The sequence below is a fragment of the Watersipora subatra genome, chromosome 6, assembly GCF_963576615.1.
Source record: "Watersipora subatra chromosome 6, tzWatSuba1.1, whole genome shotgun sequence".
NCBI classification, from domain to species: Eukaryota; Metazoa; Bryozoa; class Gymnolaemata; order Cheilostomatida; family Watersiporidae; genus Watersipora; species Watersipora subatra.
Genome location: NC_088713.1, coordinates 23,079,479 through 23,092,076, shown reverse-complemented (window position 1 = coordinate 23,092,076; position 12,598 = coordinate 23,079,479). Strand labels below are relative to the sequence as shown.

The 12,598-nt window shown below is 31.8% G+C and overlaps 2 pseudogenes; one reads left to right on the top strand and one right to left on the bottom strand.

The window, feature by feature from the left end:
• LOC137398130 (ATP-binding cassette sub-family F member 1-like) overlaps window positions 1–12,598 on the top strand; it is a 743,032-nt pseudogene that overhangs the window by 152,365 nt on the left and 578,069 nt on the right.
• LOC137398766 (ATP-binding cassette sub-family F member 1-like) overlaps window positions 1–12,598 on the bottom strand; it is a 28,228-nt pseudogene that overhangs the window by 7,360 nt on the left and 8,270 nt on the right.

Here is a 12,598-nt window from a genome sequence, read left to right as displayed (position 1 = left end):
TTTAATAGCCATAGCTGGACATACAGAAAGACATACAGACTTAAATTGCTCTCTGCAACTGGGATGTCTCCAGTGATTTCCTTGCCATTGGACTCAGACCAACCAAGATCACAGAGCCGTAGTTTGTGCAACAATCTTTTTAAATCCAAACACATTGAAACTTTATAAAAAGTGACAAAATTATGAGCTTGTGATGAAGCCCAGTTTATTTTTCCGATTTGCTGTTCTGAAGGAAAACAGTTAACAAAAACTCACCTTGTTCACCGAGCAAGATATCGATGTTAGATGGAGTATTCAGTTTACGCTGGGCCATGTGGTTGAATAGAGTTGTCTTCCCATGCCCATTGGGCCCAACGAGACCATACCTCCTTTGGTTGGCTATGGTGAGAGACGTATTCACAAACAAGTCTTTTCCACGTGCGCTTATTGAAAAGTTCTCTACCTGCAACATTCCCTGTCTGTCATAGAATCATGTGAGGAACATGCAGCCACCACTTTCACTTGACACATCTGACAGCCATCGCCAATCCAATACATCATTGGCGAATCATTTAGCAGACATCAACAACGGTCTAAAAAGCCTTCAACTATCACTTGCCAGCTATTGACAACCACCTGACAGCCAATGTCAATCACAGTCGCCAGGCAATAATCGACAACCACTTGAAATCCCCAACAAAATCGTCACATTGTCATCAAACGTAGTTGAAAGTTCACTGAAAGGGTTGTCACTGCATCCCAAAAACTTGTCAACTATTAACAAGAACACAGAAAATCCTGATAGGCTTTTTCTTAAGTATAATTGTGATGAAAGAACAGATTGAACAATTATTCATGTTATAAAAGTAATAAAACTCAATAGTTAGCCAAAATAGTATTAATATATATTAATATATATTATATTAATTAATTATATTATTCCTAATTATATTAATCAAAATGAGGAAACTTGTTTGGTTTGAGCGCTGATAAATTTATAGTAGTTGTTTCACAGTTGCCTAATAAAGCACTAGTGATATAAGAATTAGCGAAACTGAACTCTGATTGGCTACTGCCGTGTCGCCACCTTTCTACAAACTCGAACTGAGCACATACTTTGATAGAAGGCTTGCAGACGGGCATACAGTGGTGATCATAACTATGGGACTGCCTAATTTTATTTTTCATTTTTCATGTCAATTATCGTAAAAACTTTCTTTATTATCTCAAAACATACATACTTCTCCACTGGCAGTCGAGTATGCCGTGAAAGATCATCAGGTGTAATAAATATGCACACATTTATTCTAACTTGTTGCAATATGATAGAGCAGTGCAATTAGTAGTGTGCCTGCCTACAGTCAAATATTCGAGTTCAATTTCAGTTGTGATGCTTTTTACCCTTAGGCCTGGTTCCCATATCGAGAGCGAGACCCTGCAGTAATCTCGTGCAGCCAGACACTTGCAGTGCTAGGGTCAGCGGCTTCTGTTCACATAAAGATGCATCGCAAATAATTGCATAAAAATGTTTCTTAGCCATACCATTTCAAAAATGCTGACCTTAACCTTTGCAGTGCATTTCGTGAAGGTTTTGCCTGTGACTCTTAGCGAAAGTTGAACAGTGTGTAAGTTCACATTTCACAGCTGATAGCCTGGCAGTGATGTCACCGGCGTTTGTAGCGTACACGGGAACCGTGCTTTACCTCTTAGCCATGCTTTAGACAGATGGATACACACAGTTTGCACTGCAGTAAAGATGTGAAAAGCAAGTTTTGCAGCCACTCTGTATGCCACTGAATATTCTCAAAAAATGTAATATATTTATTGGGCACACATTTTATCTTTTCCTGTAATTACCAATAAAGGCTTGGCAACTAAATATCAAGACACTACTCTTACCCAAAAGCCACTAATTTACTCTCATAAAGCTGCATATTTATGCATGCTCAACAACCATGCTAACATTTGGCCAATTTTGTGGATAAATATAAACTTATTTTTTAATGAATTGGTAGTAATGCACAGATACTGCCAAGTTACACCAAAACCAGGCTAAGGAGGCAAATATCAGTAGATATTTAATAAGAGACTACAACTCTGGTGGTCTCGTGAGCTGTGAGAGATTTTCATGTGTAATAACTATGTGCACAAGTATTCTTAAATGCTGAGAGGGGGTTGATTGGGGTGAGTGGCAGCGTGCTCGGCTGTTAATCCGAATATCCCAATGTGAATCTTGTGCAATGGAATTTTTTTAAACATCCAACCATGCCTTCGGACACGGGTCTTATTATAGCAAAGATTCATGAGTAGAACATCCTTAAATTTCCATTTATGCACATAATCACATAATTCATCAAATAAATATTTAACAAACTATGAATTATTAACAAATAACATGTTTACTATAAGAGGTTCGAGAATGACGATCACCACTGTGGTTAAATGTGACTGAGGAGCAGTGGAGTCTAACCTTAATGTCAAGGGCATTGTCAAGGAGATTACATGACTTGCTCGACTTATCGGCCTGTGAGAGGGTAAACCGGTCCTCAGCCTTCAGAGCATCCAACTGCTCCTCAAATAGCTTCCGTTTCTTCATTTTCTTTAGCTCTTTTCAGATGAGCTAAGCTGTTGGCTCCGCCTCCTCCTCCTTCTTCTGTAACAGAAGGAATCAAAGCTACCATATAGCAGCCTGAAAAGTGTCAAGTAAGCCCATCTTTATAGTTAAGTCAAACCTCTACGAACTTTCAAACATACGACGGAGAATTTCAGCAAACACTTATAACAAAACTCAAATTTCTAACTTTGAAGGTTTAAAATCTCTAGAAAAAATAGTTTTTGAAAATTAAAAATCAAAGACAAAAAGCAATAAAGAGCAAGTTAAGTTAGTTTAAACATTCCCTAATAAAAGTGAGACTATAGGGGTGCGATTTTAGCTTGCTGCTGTCCAATTCATCGACAGCGAGCTACTGGTTGATTGCAAGACATGATCTAGTCAATAACAGAGCCGTTCGTTCGTTCTATATCCGTTGAACCCATCAACATTAAATCCTGTAATTACTTCCTTTTAAAATCTTTGAGGTCATCTGACGTGATAAAACTGACGCATGTGTGATTGGCTGAAATAGGCAAGCATGACAACCTCAGTCCAATTTTATTAATATTCAACACAAGCTATTTGCGACTAAGATTGACTTTTGAGTGATGAAGACGACAAAGCTTCTTCCAGTTGGCTACTTATAAATATTGACAAATATAATCTCACTAGCAACATAAAGATGAAAGCCATGAGGATAAAGTGATAAACTGATCATGACAGCTGCATTCTAGTTTATACCGAAGAACAACAAAACAAAAAGTATATATTTTTACTACATATTAAAAACGTTTCTATTATATGTATGACACAATTTCCACAATCTCGATCAGTTGAATTTTATACAATGTATTTGTTTAAATGATTCCATTGCTTCATGTCATGTAAGAAAGTATGCATGTTTGGGAAAGCAACCCCTCAAAGATCAGATATGACGTCTGCTTAGCCTACTGCTAGCAGAGGCTATGAGTGTTTATAAAAGTATTATTGTACAAACAATGTCTCTGAGATCTTGGCTGTACATGTCTGAGTCTAGTGTCAAGGGAACCTCAATGACTGGAGACATGCCTATGATAGAGAGTAATTTAATGTTTGATGACATTCCTGTCACTGTCAGTGGCCTTTTTAGGAGTTGAACCCTAACCTGTGTTTGGAGGCCAGGAGTTTTAAACCATCAGGCTGCCTCTGAAACAATACTATAGCAAAATGGTTTGAACAGATTTAATTTACAAAATCAGTATTTAAAATGTTTCGTAAGCAGTTTCTTTTTATGCTAGTGGTTTCTGTTTATCTGTTACAGTGGAAAGCATCTTTCCGCATAAGCATTCTTTCCGCATAGTTATTTTGTAAAACTCTATTGTCACCTAAAGCCTGGTTCCCATATCCGCATATCGGTTGCAATACTCCGGCGGTAACTTGCGCAACAAAACGTTTGCAAAGTTAGGCTCGACGGCATCTGTTCACATATAAGCTGCATCGCTAAACATAACTGTGTAATCAAAAAAATGTTCACTCGCCATGCCATTTCTATAACGGTGACCTTCACCCGTACATGCATTTCGGGAAGGTTTTGCCTGCGGCCTTTGGCGAAATTTGAACAGCGCTAAACTATTTCAATGCCGCCGGCAACTACCGTCGATCCTCGGCGCGTAGGTTCCCAATTCACCGCTTATAGCCTGCGGTGCTGTCCACGGTGCTTAGCGACGTATATGGGAACCAGGCTTCAGTTGGAGAGACAATCTTAGGTGAAACCAATTGAACCCCAAACTGTTGTTTGAGAGACACTGATCTGGGTATCTTGTGTTTACATCTTGCGTATCCCTCACAGCTTTAAGAACACTCCGGAAGTTTCAGCCTTGATTGAAAATCACAAAGATACGTAAAAGTCGAGCCAGTTAGGGTCCCTGTATATGCGCATGTGTGATGATATCTTAAAAATATTTTATTGTTTTTAAAGTACAACAGTACAACGTATGCCTTATGAAAAAGGCGTAGGGTGTATGCTGCAACTTTGGATTCATGCATAAGCCACAGATAGAGTAATTAAAATGCCTGTCACACATCATTAAAATATGGCAGTTGGAGGACAACTCCAAATTTATGGATGTGCTACCCAATTCCAAAATAAAGAGTTGTTGAAACTGTCAATCCTGTATGATAAACATAGCAACCTGAATGTAGCCTTATAGAATCGCCAGGACAGATCAGCAGCCCGACTCCGCTGCCAGTGACAGCAAGTCTATAAAAGTAGTTCCAGTTATAGCAAATTTAACAGTCTAAAGACAGCATCTCAAGAGGTCTACTGTGGAATGGAACCGAATTCCCTAAGATCTGTTTCATCAGTGGCAGCACTTTCAACCCTCTTCCTAACGAAGATAAAATCCTCTGGCAAACAGAGGAAAGACAACTTAAAGCATCCTTTGAAGATTTCCCACTCGCCTTCAATTCTCTCAGTCTTTTCTCCTGCTTTTCATAATCCTTTATCTGCTCCTTCCTCTTCTGTTTGAACATCTTCTTGAATGACGCTACACAACCACACATATCCTAATAATAATGCTACGCAACCAAATATATCCTAATAATAATGCTACACAACCACATATATCCTAATAATAATGCAGAGCAACCGAATATATCCTAATAATAATGCTAAACAACTAAATAAATCCTAATAATAAAGCGAAACAACCACGTAAATCCTAATAATAATGCTAAACAACCAAATGTATCCTAATACTAATGCTAAACAACCAAATATATCCTAATAATAAAGCTAAACAACCAAACATATCCAAATAATTATGCTACACAGCCAAATATATCCTAATAATAATGCTAAACAACCAAATACATCATAATAATAATGCTAAACAACCAAATATATCCTAATAATAATAATGCTAAACAACCAAATATATCCTAATAATAATGCTAAACAACCAAATATATCCTAATAGTAATGCTAAACAATCACATACATCCTAATAATAATGCTAAACAACCACATATATCCTAATAATAATAATGTTAAACAACCAAATATATCCTAATAATAATGCTAAACAACCAAATATATCCTAATAACATTGCTAAACAACCAAATGCATCATAATAATAATGCTAAACAACCAAACATCTCCTAATAGTAACGCTAAACAACCACATATATCCTAATAATAATGCTAAACAACCAAATATATCCTAATAACAATGCTAAACAACCAAATATATCCTAATAATAATGCTAAACAACTAAATACATCCTAATAACAAAGCGAAACAACCACATATATCCTAATAATAAAGCTAAACAACCAAACATATCGTAATAAGAATGCTAAACAACCAAACATATCGTAATAATAATGCTAAACAACCAAATATATCCTAATAGTAATGCTAAACAACCACATAGATTCTAATAATAATGCTAAACAACCACATATATCCTAATAATAATAATGTTAAACAACCAAATATATCCTAATAATAATGCTAAACAACCAAATATATCCTAATAATAATGCTAAACAACCAAATGTATCCTAATACTAATGCTAAACAACCAAATATATCCTAATAACAATGCTAAACAACCAAATATATCCTAATAACAATGCTAAACAACCAAATATATCCTAATAATAATGCTAAACAACTAAATACATCCTAATAACAAAGCAAAACAACCACATATATCCTAATAATAATGCTAAACAACCAAATATATCCAAATAATAATGCTAAACAACCAAATATATCCTAATAATAATGCTAAACAACCAAATACATCATAATAATAATGCTAAACAATCGCATATATCCTAATAATAATGCTACACAACCAAATATATCCTAATAATAATGCTACACAACCAAATAAATCCTAATAATAAAGCGAAACAACCACGTAAATCCTAATAATAATGCTAAACAACCAAATGTATCCTAATACTAATGCTAAACAACCAAATATATCCTAATAATAAAGCTAAACAACCAAACATATCCAAATAATTATGCTACACAGCCAAATATATCCTAATAATAATGCTAAACAACCAAATACATCATAATAATAATGCTAAACCATCGCATATATCCTAATAATAATGCAACACAACCAAATATATCCTAATAATAATGCTACACAACCAAATATATACTAATAATAATGCTAAACAACCAAATGTATCCTAATAATAATGCTAAACAACCAAATATATCCTAATAAGAATGCTAAACAACCAAATGTATCCTAATAATAATGCTAAACAACCAAATATATCCTAATAATAATGCTAAACAACCACATATATCCTAATAATAATGCTAAACCACCAAATATATCCTAATAACAAAGCGAAACAACCACATATATCCTAATAACAAAGCAAAACAACCACATATATCCTAATAATAATGCTAAACAACCAAATATATCCAAATAATAATGCTAAACAACCAAATATATCCTAATAATAATGCTAAACAACCAAATACATCATAATAATAATGCTAAACAATCGCATATATCCTAATAATAATGCTACACAACCAAATATATCCTAATAATAATGCTACACAACCAAATAAATCCTAATAATAAAGCGAAACAACCACGTAAATCCTAATAATAATGCTAAACAACCAAATGTATCCTAATACTAATGCTAAACAACCAAATATATCCTAATAATAAAGCTAAACAACCAAACATATCCAAATAATTATGCTACACAGCCAAATATATCCTAATAATAATGCTAAACAACCAAATACATCATAATAATAATGCTAAACCATCGCATATATCCTAATAATAATGCAACACAACCAAATATATCCTAATAATAATGCTACACAACCAAATATATACTAATAATAATGCTAAACAACCAAATGTATCCTAATAATAATGCTAAACAACCAAATATATCCTAATAAGAATGCTAAACAACCAAATGTATCCTAATAATAATGCTACACAACCAAATATATCCTATTAATAATGCTAAACCATCGCATATATCCTAATAATAATGCAACACAACCAAATATATCCTAATAATAATGCTACACAACCAAATATATACTAATAATAATGCTAAACAACCAAATGTATCCTAATAATAATGCTAAACAACCAAATATATACTAATAATAATGCTAAACAACCAAATGTATCCTAATAATAATGCTAAACAACCAAATATATCCTAATAAGAATGCTAAACAACCAAATGTATCCTAATAATAATGCTACACAACCAAATATATCCTATTAATAATGCTAAACAACCAAATATATCCTAATAACAAAGCGAAACAACCACATATATCCTAATAATAAAGCTAAACAACCAAACATATCGTAATAAGAATGCTAAACAACCAAACATATCGTAATAATAATGCTAAACAACCAAATATATCCTAATAGTAATGCTAAACAACCACATAGATTCTAATAATAATGCTAAACAACCACATATATCCTAATAATAATAATGTTAAACAACCAAATATATCCTAATAATAATGCTAAACAACCAAATATATCCTAATAAGAATGCTAAACAACCAAATGTATCCTAATAATAATGCTACACAACCAAATATATCCTATTAATAATGCTAAACAACCAAATATATCCTAATAATAATGCTAAACAACCACATATATCCTAATAATAATGCTAAACCACCAAATATATCCTAATAATAATGCTAAACAACCAAATATATCGTAATGAGAATGCTAAACAACCAAATGTATCCTAATAATAATGCTACACAACCAAATATATCCTAATAATAATGCTAAACAACCAAATATATCCTAATAATAATGCTAAACAACCACATATATCCTAATAATAATGCTAAACAACCAAATATATCCTAATAATAATGCTAAACAACCAAATATATCGTAATGAGAATGCTAAACAACCATATGTATCCTAATAATAATGCTACACAACCAAATATATCCTAATAATAATGCTAAACAACCAAATATATCCTAATAATAATGCTAAACAACCAAATATATCCTAATAATAATGCTAAACAACCAAATATATCGTAATGAGAATGCTAAACAACCAAATGTATCCTAATGATAATGCTACACAACCAAATATATCCTAATGATAATGCTAAACAACCAAATATATCCTAATAATAATGCTAAACAACCAAATATATCCTAATAATAATGCTAAACAACCAAATATATCGTAATGAGAATGCTAAACAACCAAATGTATCCTAATACTAATGCTAAACAACCAAATATATCCTAATAATAAAGCTAAACAACCAAACATATCCAAATAATTATGCTACACAGCCAAATATATCCTAATAATAATGCTAAACAACCAAATACATCATAATAATAATGCTAAACCATTGCATATATCCTAATAATAATGCTACACAACCAAATATATCCTAATAATAATGCTACGCAACCAAATATATACTAATAATAATGCTAAACAACCACATATATTCTAATAATAATGCTAAACAACCAAATATATCCTAATAATAATGCTAAACAACCAAATATATCCTAATGAGAATGCTAAACAACCAAACATATCGTAATAAGAATGCTAAACAACCAAATGTATCCTAATAATAATGCTACACAACCAAATATATCCTAATAATAATGCTAAACAACCAAATATATCCTAATAATAATGCTAAACAACCACATATATTCTAATAATAATGCTAAACCACCAAATATATCCTAATAATAATGCTAAACAACCAAATATATCCTAATAATAATGCTAAACAACCAAATGTATCCTAATAATAATGCTACACAACCAAATATATCCTAATAATAATGCTAAACAACCAAATATATCCTAATAATAAAGCTAAACAACCACATATATCCTAATAATAATGCTAAACAACCAAATATATCCTAATAATAATGCTAAACAACCAAATATATCGTAATGAGAATGCTAAACCACCAAATATATCCTAATAATAATGCTAAACAACCAAATATATCGTAATGAGAATGCTAAACAACCAAATGTATCCTAATAATAATGCTACACAACCAAATATATCCTAATAATAATGCTAAACAACCAAATATATCCTAATAATAATGCTAAACAACCACATATATCCTAATAATAATGCTAAACAACCAAATATATCCTAATAATAATGCTAAACAACCAAATATATCGTAATGAGAATGCTAAACAACCATATGTATCCTAATAATAATGCTACACAACCAAATATATCCTAATAATAATGCTAAACAACCAAATATATCCTAATAATAATGCTAAACAACCAAATATATCCTAATAATAATGCTAAACAACCAAATATATCGTAATGAGAATGCTAAACAACCAAATGTATCCTAATGATAATGCTACACAACCAAATATATCCTAATGATAATGCTAAACAACCAAATATATCCTAATAATAATGCTAAACAACCAAATATATCCTAATAATAATGCTAAACAACCAAATATATCGTAATGAGAATGCTAAACAACCAAATGTATCCTAATACTAATGCTAAACAACCAAATATATCCTAATAATAAAGCTAAACAACCAAACATATCCAAATAATTATGCTACACAGCCAAATATATCCTAATAATAATGCTAAACAACCAAATACATCATAATAATAATGCTAAACCATTGCATATATCCTAATAATAATGCTACACAACCAAATATATCCTAATAATAATGCTACGCAACCAAATATATACTAATAATAATGCTAAACAACCACATATATTCTAATAATAATGCTAAACAACCAAATATATCCTAATAATAATGCTAAACAACCAAATATATCCTAATGAGAATGCTAAACAACCAAACATATCGTAATAAGAATGCTAAACAACCAAATGTATCCTAATAATAATGCTACACAACCAAATATATCCTAATAATAATGCTAAACAACCAAATATATCCTAATAATAATGCTAAACAACCACATATATTCTAATAATAATGCTAAACCACCAAATATATCCTAATAATAATGCTAAACAACCAAATATATCCTAATAATAATGCTAAACAACCAAATGTATCCTAATAATAATGCTACACAACCAAATATATCCTAATAATAATGCTAAACAACCAAATATATCCTAATAATAAAGCTAAACAACCACATATATCCTAATAATAATGCTAAACAACCAAATATATCCTAATAATAATGCTAAACAACCAAATATATCGTAATGAGAATGCTAAACAACCAAATGTATCCTAATAATAATGCTACACAACCAAATATATCCTAATAATAATGCTAAACAACCAAATATATCCTAATAATAATGCTAAACAACCAAATATATCCTAATAATAATGCTAAACAACCAAATATATCGTAATGAGAATGCTAAACAACCAAATGTATCCTAATGATAATGCTACACAACCAAATATATCCTAATGATAATGCTAAACAACCAAATATATCCTAATAATAATGCTAAACAACCAAATATATCCTAATAATAATGCTAAACAACCAAATATATCGTAATGAGAATGCTAAACAACCAAATATATCGTAATATGAATGCTAAACAACCAAATATCTCCTAATAATAATGCTGAACAACCACATACAGTCAAACATGGATAACTCGAACTTCAAGGGACCGAGCAAAAGTGTTCGAATTATCAGAGCATTCAAGTTATCAGAGCACTGTCACAAGTCCATATATTTACTTATTTATTAGTAAATACATGTACATATACAAACTATAATATAAATCAAAAGCACAAATGGCTTGTTTCAAATTAAATGCTTCTAATGTAAAGTTTAAAACGCTTTCATGAAAAAGTATAGAGATTTTTCTATCACTTGAGAGTGGTTTGTTGTTTGAGGTGATGTTATTGCCAGGACGTTTTTCAGATTGACATTGGCAAAACTTGATCGTTTTTGAAATGCTCAAAAGAAAAGACATTTTTTTCTTTTGGGGTTTTACCCACGATCAATTTTGCCGTTTTTTCTTGAAGTTTATGCAGATTACTTTACTTTACCTGGGATTCGTTAAGAGCAACACTCCGAGGCAATTCAATTAGAAGTTTTACGAGGTTTTACGGTACATTCTATATCACTCACGCTTTTTTAATAGATACTTATTGAATGTACACACGTATTCTGTGTTTAGGTCAAACGATGAATAGTTTTTTTGTAGCTCAGACAACGTATACGTTTAATTACAACATTTTTTAAGACGTTTTAAACATTCAACATTCCGACGTTGATTCAACACGGAATTAACGTCGGAAAACTATTCATCACGGGCTAGCCGAGTCACGCACTCAAGGATTTTCGCCACGCACATACAAAACAACATGCGATTTTTGTTTTGTATGTGCGTGGTGAAAATTCTTGCGCGCGTGACCCAGCTAGCCCGTGCTATTCATCGTATCGCTGTATAAATCAAATTTCAACAAACTTTTAGAAAAGTCGTTGACAGAAATATTTTGCCGATGGTGGTAATAACGACGCTTATGAATTACGAAAAGATGAAGTTTACCTCTATGGCTTTGAATAAAGTGATTTTCTAAAGCGAAAACAACCGTTTCGGTAGCTGTTGGGCAAAAAAACAGTTCGAATTAACAGTGTTGAGTTCGAGTTATCTATAGCAATTTATCATTACGTGGGAACGGACCAAAGGAAATGTTCGAATTAACCATTTTTTCGAGCTATCCGTGGACGAGTTATCCATGTTTGACTGTATATCCTAATGATGCTAAACAACCACATATATCCTAATAATAATATTGAACAACCGAATATATCCAAATAATAGTGCTAAACAACCACATATATCCTAATAATAATGCTACACAACCAAATATATCCTAATAATAATGCTAAACAACCAAATATACTCTAATAATAATGCTAAACAACCAAATATATTCTAATAATAATGCTAAACAACCACA